This window comes from Muntiacus reevesi, chromosome 4 (assembly GCF_963930625.1).
Source record: "Muntiacus reevesi chromosome 4, mMunRee1.1, whole genome shotgun sequence".
In the NCBI taxonomy this organism is placed as follows: Eukaryota; Metazoa; Chordata; class Mammalia; order Artiodactyla; family Cervidae; genus Muntiacus; species Muntiacus reevesi.
The window spans coordinates 170,949,669-170,963,445 of NC_089252.1; the positions used below are offsets into that span (position 1 = coordinate 170,949,669).

General features: G+C 45.3%; 1 protein-coding gene across 5 annotated transcripts in view; it reads left to right on the forward strand.

The window, feature by feature from the left end:
- The window catches only part of RNF41 (ring finger protein 41), a 28,546-nt gene that overhangs the window by 4,970 nt on the left and 9,799 nt on the right, over positions 1-13,777 (forward strand). For 2 of the 5 annotated variants that reach the window (XM_065934908.1, XM_065934911.1), the window contains exon 3: positions 12,660-12,809. The exons of the other annotated variants lie outside the window; for them this stretch is intronic. The gene's annotated coding sequence lies outside the window, so the exon portion shown is untranslated. The remainder of the gene's footprint in view (positions 1-12,659; positions 12,810-13,777) is intronic. 5 annotated transcript variants of the gene reach the window in all.

A 13,777-nucleotide genomic window follows, 5' to 3' on the forward strand; every position in this document is an offset into this window, starting at 1 on the left:
CGTGGTTTCAGGTTTATTAAGGCTTCTGTCGCTAGGGCAGTAAGCAGCTGAGTTCTTGCGAGGCACCCCGCGTGAAATGAGAACGCCCCCGTGGTAGTCCCTCAGTAATGTTGAGAGCCCGAGAGAGAGAAGGAACAGTCACAGAGCCTGGCCTGTCAGCTCGACTGTCCACCCAGGGGCAGGCGAGATGGGCCAGGAGCTGGCTTCCGAGGCTGTGTATAACCACTTCCTTCAGCAGGTTTCCCATAGACGACAAATACCCTAGTCAGAACGAAATCTAAATTTCCCCTTAATGCTTGAGGTCGCACCTCTGAAAGAATAGTCAGAGGAGGGTGGACAAAGCGGGAGCATCTCCAGGCAGACAAAGCGGAGGTTCCAATTCGGAGAGAGCAAGCCCAGCGTCTTCGCAGAGTTCTGTGAGCCTGCCTTTATGGTGGGAGCCTGGTGACTCCTCAGCCTGGCTGCTGGCTTCTTACAGCCTCTGACCATCTCTGGACCGGCTGAGGCACCTTCTCTGCTGTTTCTTTTGGGGATGTGGGATCCCGTGAGACCGCACTAAGATCAGTTTTCAGAATTCATAGTCTTCCTTAAGATGGCATTTTATTTTAAATGTTTATTTGGCTGCGCCGGGTCTCGGTTGTGGCCTGTGAGACCTAGTTCCCCGACCAGGAATCAAACACACGCGCCCCGCACTGGGAGCCACCGGGCCACCCGGGAAGCCCCAGGACCGCTTTTGAGATTAAGACACAAGTGAAGCGCGCTGCAGACTCAGCCTGCCTTCTGCATTGCCCATAGCGACAAGAGAGAGAAGGGTATTGTTTTAATTTTTGCCCCTTGCTCTAAGGTAACTGAGTTTTTTTAAATTGTCTTGCAGAAATATGTTCTGTAGATCAAAATTATAATCTCAGTAGATTTTTAAAACATGGACACAATATATTCCAGTTTAAAAAAGAAGTTTTTATATAGATGGGACCACACTATATCTACTGTTTTGGCAGCTTGCATGTTTCAGTTTGAGAGGCAGTTTAGCATAGCAGTTAAAGGCTTAGCTCTGGGGCCGGTCTGCCTGGGTTGGGATCTGGCTCCACCACCTGTTAGCTGTGTGATTTTGGGAAAGCTTTTTTTTTTTTTTAACGTTTATGTAATTATTTGGCTGTGCTGTGTCGTAGTTGTGGCACACAGGATCGTTTATTAATAGCTGCGGCATGCAAACTCTTAGTTTTACCGTGGAGATCTAGTTTCCCGACCAGGGATCGAACCCAGCCCACTGCATTGGGAGCAGGGGGTCTTAGCCACTAGATCACCAGAGAAGTCGCTAGAGAAGCTTCTTAACCTTTGTGCATCTCTTTCCCATCTGTAAAAGGTAGATCATGGTCACGCTGATCTCACAGAGTAACTCATAGTTATTGTAAAAATCAGTTGAGTTAATATGCCAGAAATGCTTAGAATTGTGCCTAGGATGTAGAAATATTCAATAAATAATGATTTAATTATTATTTGGTTGCATAAGTAAAACATCATTGTAAAAAAAAAAAGGAGGAAAAAAACTAATAAAGCAAAACTCTGAGGTAATTAAAAGTACTATTAATATGGGGAATTCAGAATTCGTAGTCTTCCTTAAGATAGCATTTTATTTTAAATATTTATTTGGCTGCACCGGCTGCATCAATATCTTATAATAATAACTCTAAATGGAGTAGAACCTTCAGAAATTGTGAATCACTGTATTGTACACCTGTCATTCATACTGAATATCAGCTATACTTCAATTTTAAAAAAAGTATGGAGAAAAAAAGTAAACGTGCTAAATGTCTGTACTCAGCTTCTCTTATGCTTCCAGCATAAGTATGTACACACATAAAATTTTTTTAATGAAAATGGCAGTGTAGAATATATACTATGAATAAATGTCATTTTACTTATATAAATAATGAATAAATTTGAATAGCCCAAATAAGTAAATATTAATAAAAATATCTAAGTCATATTAATGCTACATTGTATCCCATTTTAAGGATGTAAGGAATTCTACTGTATGTTTGTGTCACTTCTGATTTTTTTGTACTATTATAAACAATACTTAGATAAACAGCCTGATATATTGTTTTGCTCACTTGTGTAATTATTTCCTTAGGCTAAGTTACTGAAATTAGGATTTCTGGATAAATTTTTTTCAGACCTTGCTCTAGTATATAGCGTGTTATGTATGTGTGTTGTATATGTTACATGATATAAATGACGCATATAGTATATGTGACATTGAGTGTTTTGGACATGTTTTTTCATTTAACCTTAATACTTTCACAGTTTAGGATAATTAATAAAAGTATTTCTTTATGTGACTATTGAGTACACTTACACAAAGAAAATCTTTTTCAAAGATACAAAGGGATAACTGAGGAAATTAAAAATTTCCCCATTCCTGTTCCTTAATGACCCTTCTTCAGCAGCAGCCACTATCGGCCATTTCTGGAGAGTTCCGTGTATATGAAAGCATATTCATGTGCATTCTTAATACGCATATGTATTATATTTTGTGCTTATTTTGGCACTTTTCCATGTACTATTATATACCTTAGTTTTTTTCTCTTAGCAGTATATCTTGGAAGACTTCATACCTGGTACATTTTAGGGCAGTAATAATTTTTTTTCCTCTGATTAATATAATAGCTATTATAGAGAAACCAGCTTACACTTTGTTTATTTAATTGAGGTAAATATTGTTAGAAGCTTCTCTGGTGCCTCAGATGGTAAAGAATCTGCCTGCAGGGCAGGAGACCTGGGTTCGATCCCTGGGTCAGGAAGATAGGTCCCCTGGAGAAGGAAATGGCCATCCACTCCGGTATTCTTGCCTGGAGATCCATGGACAGAGGAGCTTGGTGGGCTGTAGTCCGTGGGGTTGCAAAGAGATGGACACGACTGAGCGACTGACGCTTTGACTTCATTTTCAAATATTGTAAAGTCAGGGGCTGAACGGGTGAGTTATGGGTGTCGGGTGATGCTTCTGTCGTCGTGTAGAGGCTGCCTCAGGTCGCACCTAGCCACTCTTCAGGAGAGCACCCCCGGTGTCAGGCCGCTTAACTGCATAGGAGAGGCGGTGAGCTCCACTGTGTCCTTGGAGGTCGGCCCACAGGCAGAGCCCCCAGTGCCTGCTGCGGGAGGACGCAGGCGCTCCAGGCGCTGGCGGAGAGCGCGGTCTCGGCTGGAGGTGCTCCCCGCCCGTGTTCCTGCTGCTCTGCGTCGCGACCTCTCCCAGGACTGGCTAGGCTCAGGGTGCCTGACTGTTGCATGCCATGGAGAGGATTCCCGTCCCGATGTGTTAGACCAGATGGTCTCTTGTGGCCCAGTCCAGCTCTGAAGGCAAAAATGAGACTGTCTTAACCAGGTCAGTGGGGAAAACTGTATTTAAACAGATCTATATTCAATTTTGTGTCCTACTTTTTAAAATCTATTATTGGGTTGGCCAAAAAGTTTGAGTTTTTCCATAAGATATTACAAAAAACCTGAACAAACTTTTTGGTCAACCCAATACACCATGTTATCGTATATTCCTCATAAGCATCATGTAAAATACGTATGCTCAGGCTTCCCTGGTGGTCCAGTGGTTAAGAATCTGCCTGCCAAGGCAGGGGACGTGCGTTTGATCTGCTGAACCTGAAGCTCTGCTACTTTGGCCACCTGATGCAAAGAGCTGACTCACTGGAAAAGACCCTGATGCTGGAAAGATTGAAGGGAGGAGGAGAAAGAGATGACCGAGGACGTGATGGTTGCATGGTATCACCAATTCCACGGACATGAGTTTGAGCAAGCTCCAGGAGATCGTGAAGGACAGGGAAGCCTGGCGTGGGTCGCAGAGTCAGACACGACTGAGCGGCTGAGCAGCAGCTGGGAAGATCCCAAATAGCCCGCGGCTGCAGCAGCCGGTGCTCCAGAGCCCACGAGGTGCAGCCCCTGAAGTCCTGGCGCCCCCAGACTGTGCCTGGCAGCGAGAGAGGCCGCCACGGCGAGAGGCCGGGCTCTGCAGCTCGAGACGGCTGTGCCCAGCACCCAAGAGCCAGTGCAGCCGAAAACAAAATAAACAAATAGGTGTTTAAAAAAATAAAGCAGATACGCTAGATACGCTCTTCCATCAGGTGGGCTTATATCACCGTAATTAGGTGTAGCTGTACTTTACTGTTCATTTAAATGAGTGTGATTATCTGATTTTTAAAAGTTCATTAGTGTGATTTTTGAAAACTTGTCTGGACCTCTTTCAGTCCCATTCTTCTTTCCTGCTTTTTTTTAAGCCTTAATTTTTTAAAAAGGATTTTGTTTATTTTGGCTGCTCTTGGTCCTCGCTGCTGACGCAGGCTTTCTCTGATCGCCGCCAGTGAAGACACCTGTTGACCGCGTCACGGGCCCTCTGACTGCAGTGGCTTCTCCTGTCTCAGGACACGGGCTCCGGGCGTCTGGGCTTTCGGGGCTACAGGGCGCTGGCTCGGCTGCCTCTCGGCGTGCGGGGTCTTTGCGCAGGGATCGGACCGCGCCCCCTGCACTGTCAGGCGCATTCCTAACCACTGGACCGCCAGGGAAGTCTGTCTGCCTTCCTGCTTTGAAGGTGGCCCTCTCCCTGTTTAACATGCTCCCTGGTTTCCATCCTGCCTTCCCCTCAGTGACCAGATTCTCATCTGTACTTTTCCTTCTTCACTGGAGCTTTCCTTTCGGTACATACACATCCTCAAACCTTCCTTAGCTTAAGGAGGAAACCCCTACCCAGCCCCATGCTCAGCCTCCTGGGCTCCTCTAGCTGGTTCTCCCCCTTTCTTCCCTGGAAACCCAGCTTTTGACGGTTTTCTTCAGGCCCCGTCTCTGCCTCACCCGCTCACCGGGATTCCCTGCAGCCTGGCCCCGCTTCCAGCGCCCTGAAGCCCCCTCTGCTGCGGGCGTCCACGGCCCCATGTCTTGGCAGTTTCTGCTCTCTTTAGTTTAACTTGTGTTCACAGTTTTTGACACTTCTTTTCCCTCCAAACATTCCACTTCCTCAACTTGTGTGTGTGTGGTAAAAACACATAACACAAAATTCCCATCTTAACCATTTTTGAGCATACAGTTCAATAATGTTAAGTATATTCACATTGTTGTGAAACAGACCTCTGGAACATTCTCATCTTGCAAAACGGAAGCTCTACTCATGACACAGGAATTCCTCTTTCCTTCCTCCTCGCCACACCCCCACCTCCCTTACCTTCTGTGACTCTCTTCTCTCCAGGGTTTTCTCTTATCAGGGGCCAATCTTTTTCAGTCTCTTTTTTTTTTTCAGGCTCCTTCCCTGCCCCCCTTTTAAGTGTCATTATTAAAGTATTTTCACACACTGTTGGTGTTGTAAATTGAAAGGGCCTTTCTGGAGTATAGGGAAGTGTCTAGAAAACAAATAGCAAGCCCACCATTCAGCCCAGCAATTCCAGCTCTCGATATCTGTCCTAGGAGAGAGATTTGTTCTCATGCTCCAAAAAAACCATGTTACAGGGGTGTTAATTGCAACATGATTTGTTTCAGGGGAGAAACTGGCAATCAGGCAAACTTCAGTCCTGAAGGGAATGGCAAAACACATTGTAATCAAGGCTTAGAATGGTGGCTTGAAAATTCTTAGCCACTAGAATACAAACTACACGGGAGCAGGGCTTCCTTCATACATGATTCTCTGGGACTTCTCTGGCGGCCCAGTGGTTAAGACTCTGAGCTTCCACTGCAGGGGGCACGGGTCGATCCCTGGTTTTGGCGAAATTAAGATTCTGCATGCGTACAGCGTGGGCAAAAAAAAAATATCTATGTATAGCAAAGGAGGACAGGGCGACTGAGAGAAGGGGTGCTCACCAAGCAGTGGATGGGGAGAGGAAGGTGGGAAGGGTGGCTTTATTCTTTTATTTATTTATTTATTTTGGCTTTATTCTTTTAAAATGAGCATAAAGTCATACATACTACTTGTGAAGAAAGGAAAACTAAAAAATAAAGCAAAGAATCAGTGCTCCCTAGTGTTCTATAGACTTCAGAACCACCCTCATTGTGTTTTCATTCTGTGTACTTTCCCCTGTGGCCTTTCAAACCCCACCAGCTATTACCTTCAGGATTTCTGCTTGGAATCTGAAACTCTACATGTCCAAGTCCAGGATCATTACTTTTTACCCCATCCTGATCTTTTTCAGTTTCTTATTTTGGTAAATAAGAATTCACCACTAATTATCTAAGGCAGAAACGAAAGAGTAATCTTTTTATTACTTCTGGAACTAATATAAATTCCCTCTTTAAAAGTTTTTGTTTATGCATTAAAAAAAATTTTTTTGTGTTTATTCATTTTATTATTGTTATTTTTGGCCACACCATGCAGTTTGCAGGATCCTAGTTCTCCGAAGTGGAAGCGTGGGAGTCCCAACAGCCACTGGCCTGCTTGATTCCTGATTCCTTCTCTTAAATGCCTTGGTTTGAACCTTTATACTTTTTTTAATCTTAATTTTTACAATAAACTCCTACAAAGATCTTACTTTCTCTAATATTCCCTACCCCGTATATTTTTTGCACAGCTGCCAGAATCTGCCAGTCTAAAATAGAAAGCTGATCATGTCAGTTTCTTAAACACCTTCAGGTGTACACACACTTAAAGAATCTCCCTCACAGCATTCTTACTGATTACATAGGAAAAAATAATAACTCTTAGAGTAGAGAAACCTTGACAGATAGCAGTTAACCAAAGGGTCAAAGCTGGTACCACCAGGAACAGCACAGATCAACATTATGTGCTCCTGACACGATGCATTGAGAACACAATGCTACTTCGTGGTATTTTTGCCTAAAATGAAACCTGAATTTACTTATTTATTTTAAATATTTATCTATTTATTTGGCTGCGCCAGGTCTTAGCTGCAGTATGCAGAATCTTTAGTTGTGGCATTCAGAATCTTAGTTGCTGCATCTGGGATCTAGTTCCCTGATCAGGTATCAAACCTGGGCCCCCTGCATTGGGAGCTTGGAATCTTAGCCACTGGACTGCCAAGGAAGTCCCAAAAGCTGAATTTAATCCTGAGGAAACATCAGACAAATGGGAGACATACTCATATAACTGGCGTGCATTCTTGTTTGGTGTTGGCCGTGCTGGGCGTTCGCTAGCTGCAGTGATGGGGGCTGCTCTCCAGCTGCGGCGCGTGGGCTTCCTCGTGGTGGCGGCTTCTCTATGGAGCATTAGGCTCCTGGCATATGGGCTTCAGGAGCTGCAGCATGCAGGTGTATGGGCCTAGTTGCTCTGTGGCCTGTGGGATCTTTCTGGACCAGGGATCGGACCTGTGTCCGCTGCATTGGCAGATGGGTTCTTATCCACTGTACCCCCAGGGAAGTCCTGTGTGTCTTCTTAAAAGAATGTCAAATTTATAAAAAACAAAAAGGATTTAGTAACTTTTTCAGTCATAGGATTAAAGAAGTTTGACAACTCAGTGCATAATATAATTCAACATAATCTTGAATGTTCTTTTGCTCAAGGAGATTATTTAGACAACTGGCAACTGGAACATGGTTTGTAAATATAGTATTACTTCCGTGTTAATTTCCTGATTTTTATAATTTTACTATCAATATAGAAAATGTTCTTTTTAGGAAATACAGTACACAGTATTTATTTAGGGTTAAAAGCATCAAGTCTGCAGTTTACTCTTAAAAGTTCAAAAAAATTTGATATATATATATATATGTTAGTTATAAATGTGGCTAAATATAAGCATTTAAGGAGTCTGGATGAAGGATATATGGGATCTTTGGAAGTCTGAAATTGTCAAAATAAAAAAACCTGTAAATTTATGTCAACAAAAATCCTTCAGGCACTCCCATAACTTCCAGGTTTACTCTAACCCCACTGTAGTATCCTAGAGTCTTCATTACTCTTAATTTAAACCATCCCTCTTCAAGCTTCTAATGCTATATGCTGTCTCTTTGCTGTTGTTTGAGCCAGGATTCTTTTGGTTGGAAGATACAGAAGCCCAACTCAAAGTAACTTAAATGAAAAGAGGGTACCCAGGGGGTCTCACAGACCAAAGTCAGGAAGGCAGCTGGATCTCGGCAACACTCCTGCGCTCTGGTCTCAGGACTTTGCTGCTGTCATCCAGGCCTTTCTCACTGTGTCCATCTGTCTTTTCTCTCCCTCTGTAAACCGTCTTCCTCAGTGAACATGGCACACAGAGAAAGAGCAGCTCTTCTTGCTTGATGTCAAGTTCAGATCCAACAGAGATGTTGGCCCTGGCTGGGTTGCGTGCTCACCCTTGGCCCAGTCGGCTGCTGCCTAGGGTAAGCCTCTGTCCGAGTGGGGCAGCTTCTCTGGGAGCCTTGTGGACGAGAGAGAGGGGAGAATTCCTGGAGGGAGCAATGCCGTGGTGTGCGCTGCGGCGGTCAGTGAGGAGGGCCACAGAACAGCGACCCTGGCTGCTCTCTCCTGGCTCTCTCACCGCCATCCTCCTTGTTCAGTGAGTCGCAACAAGGAGAATCACAGGGGACCTTTGTTCTGGGTTTTACGTTTCAGTTTATGATGTCTTTAATAACACCCTTCATGTACTCACTCTGATCCATTGCTGGTGATGGATTATTCAAAAGAATGTTGACATAGGAAGAGAAGGTCAGAGGTCTGAGGTGAGACAAATATATGGAGATCCCCACTTCTTTTTTAACTTTTAATTTATATTAGAGTATAGTTGATTAATGATGCTGTGATAGTTTCAGCAAAGGTACTCAGTCATATGTATACATGCATCCGTTCTCCCCAAAACTCCCCTCCCACCGAGGCTGCCGTATAACGTTGAGCAGAGTTTCCTGTGCTGTTCCCTAGGTCCTTGTTGGTCGTCCTTCTTAAATATAGCAGCGTGTACATGTGGATTCCAAACTCCCTAGCTTTCCCTTCCTTCCATCCTTCCCCCGACAACCATAAGTTCATTCGCTAAGTCTGTGAGTGTATTTCTGTTTTGTAAATAAGCTCATGTGTATTATTTCTTTTTAGATTCCACATATAGGAACGTCATGCGACACTTCTCCTTCTCTGACTTCATTCAGTGTGACAGTCTCTAGTTCATCATGTTGCTGCAGATGGCCTTGGTTTCCCTTTTTAGGGCTGAGTAATATTCCACTGAATCTGTGTATCACATCTTCTTTATCTACTCCTCTGCCGGTGGATATTTAGGTTCCTCCCATGGGCTGGCTGTTGTAAACAGCGCTGCAGTGAACTTTGAGGTGCGTGTATCCTCTCAGACCATGTTTTCCTCTGGGTATATGCCCAGCACTGGGATTGCAGGGTCATACAGTAGCTCTCTTTTTAGTAGAATTTTTTTAATACTCTTCTTTACAAATTTTATTCATTTATTTATTTCTGGCTGTGCTAGGTCTCTGTTGCCGTGAGAGCTTTTCTCTCGTCGCCTGAGCAGGGGCTGCTCTCTCGGTGAGATGCTCATGCTTCTCGCGGCAGCGGTTTCTCTCTTGCAGAGCATGGGCTCTCGGAGCACAGGCCTCGTGGTTTTAGCCTGTGGCTCAGCAGTTGCAGCTCACAGGCTTTAGGGCACAGGCTCAGTGGTGGAGGCACGTGGGCTTGCTTGTTCTCAGGCATGTGGTCTCTTCCTGGGTCAGGAAGATCCATGTCTCCGTGTCTCCTGCATAGGCGAGGCAGGTGTATTCTTTACCGCTGAGCCACCAGGGAAGCCCTATTTTTAGGTTTTATTTTAACTTTTTTAGTTTTTTAAGGAGCCTTTATATACTCTTCTCCACAGTGGCTGTACCAGTTTACATTCCCACCAACAGTGTGGGAGGGTTCCCTTCTCTCCATGGATAGCCCCATCTTAGAGGAAGATAGCCAGACCAAGGTAGTTTAGAGTGACAGTTTCAGAGGCACTGTTAGTAAACCCAAGGCCCTGAATGTAGATCCTAGAAGTGGAGGGACAGGAATGCAGAGAAATGGCGGTGATGGAGGCCAGTGTGACTGTAGCGGTCTCATGGGGTATCGTTGTCCCTGCATAAAATGGGTGAAGAAAGCTGAGTGGTTTCAGAGTGAGCCTTGTGATTTCTTATCTCCATTAGCCAGCATGTTAGTCAGGATCTTGTCTGTTTAAAGTTACAGAAACCCAGCTCAAACCAGCCTAAACATAATAGGGAATTTACTGACTTACGTAACTTATGTTCAGAAAGTGATTGTGGCTTCAGACATGACTGAATCCAGACCCTCAAATGATCCCATCTAAATTTTGTTTCTCAGCTCTGCTTCCTTTATTGTGGCGTCATTTTTTAAGTTTTGGCCGAGCTTTGTGGCATGTGCGATTTTAGTTTCCCAGCCAGGGATTGAACCTGTGCCCCCAGCAGTGGGACAGCCCTGACCACTGGACCACCAGGGAATTCCCAATCATGGTGTCATTCCGTAAGTCGGCGCTCCTCATTAATGGCAGGGCTGGTCACTGACCACGCTGAGTTGTGCATCCTCCCAGCTATACAAACTCCTTGAGAGTCCCAGACATCTCTCTTCTTGTCCTGGGTTGGGTCACATGTCCATTAGGAACCAGGATGTGATTCCTAAAGGAAAACTTGATGCTGTTCACAGAAGATGGGATGGTAGATAGGCAGAAATACATGTCCACTATACACTGTTTGCCTGGAAGCTCCTAGTTAAAGCAACATTTAGTCACACCAATATCGTATGTTTTGTTAAGAACTGTAGCTTGGTGTTAAATTGGATGTAACTTGTGAGTTCCTACTCTTAAGGAATTTTTAATCAAGTAGTAGAAATTAGATGTTACATAAATAGGGAATTAAAGTACCGCACAATTGCACTCATCTCACGCACTAGCAAAGTAATGCTCAAAATTCTCCAAGCCAGGCTTCAACAGTATGTGAACCGTGAACTTCCAAATGTTCAGGCTGGATTTAGAAAAGGCAGAGGAACCAGAGATCAAGTTGCCAACACCCATTGGATCATGGAAAAAGCAAGGGAGTTCCAGAAAAACATCTCCTTCTGCTTTATTGACTACACCAAAGCCTTTGACTGTGTGAATCACAGCAAACTGTGGAAAATTCTGAAAGAGATAGGAATACCAGACCACCTGACCTGCCTCCTAAGAAATCTGTATGCAGGTCAAGAAGCAATAGTTAGAACTGGACATGGAACAAAATACTAGTTACAAATCGGGAAAGGAGTACATCAAAGCTGTATATTGTCACCCTGCATATTTAGCTTTTATGCAGAGAACATCATGAGAAATGCTGGACTGGAAGAAGCACAGGCTGGAATCAAGATTGCCAGGAGAAATATTGATAACCTCAGATATGCAGATGACACCACCCTTATGGCAGAAAGTGAAGAAAAACTAAAGAGCCTCCTGATGAAAGTGAAAGAGGAGAGTGAAAAGTTGGCTTAAAACTCAACATTCAGAAAACTAAGATCATGGCATCTGGTCCCATCACCTCATGGGAAATAGATGGGGAAACAGTGGAAACAGTGTCAGACTTTATTTTGGGGGGCTCCAAAATCACTGCAGATGGTGACTGCAGCCATGAAATTAAAAGACGCTTGCTCCTTGGAAGGAAAGTTATGACCAACCTAGACAGCATATTAAAAAGCAGAGACATTACTTTGGCAACAGAGGTCCGTCTAGTCAAGGCTATGGTTTTTCCAGGAGTCATGTATGGATGTGAGAGTTGGACAGTGAAGAAAGCCGAGTGCCGAAGAATTGATGCTTTTGAACTGTGGTGTTGGAGAAGACTCTTGAGAGTCCCTTGGACTGCAAGGAGGTCCAACCAGTCCATCCTGAAGGAGATCAGTCCTGGGCGTTCATTGGAAGGACTGATGCTGAAGCTGAAGCTCCAATACTTTGGCCACCTGCTGTGAAGAGCTAACTCATTTGAAAAGACCCTGGTGCTGGGAAAGATTGAAGGTGGGAAGAGAAGGGGATACAGAGGATGAGATGGCTGGATGGCATCACCGACTCGATGGACATGGGTGTGGGTAAACTGCGGGAGTTGGTGATGGACAGGGAGGCCTGGCGTGCTGCAGTCCATGGTGTCGGGAAGAGTCAGACAAGACTGAGCGACTGAACTGAACTCCCTGGCCATCCAGTGGTCAGGGCCCCTGGAGGAACTAAGATGCCGCGTGGCACAGTCAAATGAAGAAAGCCGTGCACACGAATGATGGTCACTCTGTATCGAGTGCCTGGTGTGTGCCAGCGAACACCGTGCTCAATGTTTCTCATGCGTTTTCTTACCCACCCACTTCATCTGTTTAAAAAGCCATTGAGGTTTAGGACGTGTACATGGCCTGCCCGAGGTCACACAGCTGATGAGTAGTAGAACTAGGGATGTAAACGCAGTCAGTCTTAAGTCAATCCACTGCTGTACTTTAGTTTGTACTTGACCTAGCACGGCCTCTCTGCGTCCATTCCATTCCCTGCCCTTTTATTTTCTATTTTTGTTTGTTTGTTTGTTTGTTTACCTTTGAGCCACGCAGCTTCAGAGCTCTTGGATCCACGACCTGGGATCAGACCCAGGCCACCACAGTGAAAACACCAAGTCCTCCCTCTGGACTGCCAGGGAAATCCCCCATCCCCCCTCTTGTGAATTGAACAGCATAATTCCCAGTTTCTGAGGACTTCCTGACTCACGTAGCGCATCTTTCTCAGGACGTCACGGTCTGACGACTGGTCTGTGGACTGTCCACGCTTGTGTCAGGTGCCCATGCTTGCTCCAAGTAGCCCACTGGCTGGGTGTCCACGGGCGAGTTTCAGTCCCTGTTCGGCGGCGTCTGATCTGGGGCCTCCCAGGTGGCCGAGGTAAGGAGTCTGCCTGTAATGCAGGAGACGCAGTTTTTATCCCTGGGTCAGGAAGATCCCCTAGGAGGAAATGGCAACCCACTCCAGCATTCTTGCCTGGGAAAAAGAATGCCATGAACAGAGGAGCCTCGTGGGCGACAGTCCGTGACCCGGCGACTGGGCATGCACACAGCCTTATCTGGGTTCGATCTTCAGGAGCCCAGGGAAGGCGTGTGGCGGCCGCTGCTCTGTGAGTGTGCGCTCTCTTGAGCTTCCCTGCCATCACCATCGCCAGAATGCACGCTCTCACCTTCCTCTCCTGCCTAGATGTTCTTCCTGTCTCTAATCTCAGCCCCATTACAGAGTGATTCCAAAAGAGAACTTTTACCATCGTTCCTTTTAAAGTCTTTCAGTGGTTCCCTGTGGCCTTCAGGGTGAAGTCCAAATTCCTCAGGCCAGACTTCCCATGGCCTGGCCCTGGCTTGCTTTTCCAGCCTTGTATTTTGACACTCTCTCTCTTGCAGCCTTCAGATCAGCCTTTTTCTGAATCACTATGGCTCCCTGAACTCATCATATATCTCCTCTTACTTCTGGGCCTTTAAATACACTATCTCATATGCCTGAAGCCCTAATGTCCCACCCTGCTCAGGCTGCCCCACTCCCTCCCCACCCCCACGCCCGCAACCTAGCCAACTACTTGTTTGTCCTGCTAGTGTCCTGGAAAACTCAGCCTCCCTCTCCTTTCAGCCTGGGTTAGGTATCCAAATTTCTTGCCATCATAATGCCCTGTGCTTACCCTGAGAGCATTGATCATTTCATATTTTAAGCATATGTTTATATAAAATCCTTTAATTCTCCCATTAGAGTTAAATTTCTTGAGTCAGCTTCCCCTGCTGCCCCACAAATGACTGGTGTGTAGTAAGCTCTCAATAAATATTTATTGGACAAATGAGTGGGTCTTGGCAATGCGGTGAAGTTGGCACATATCT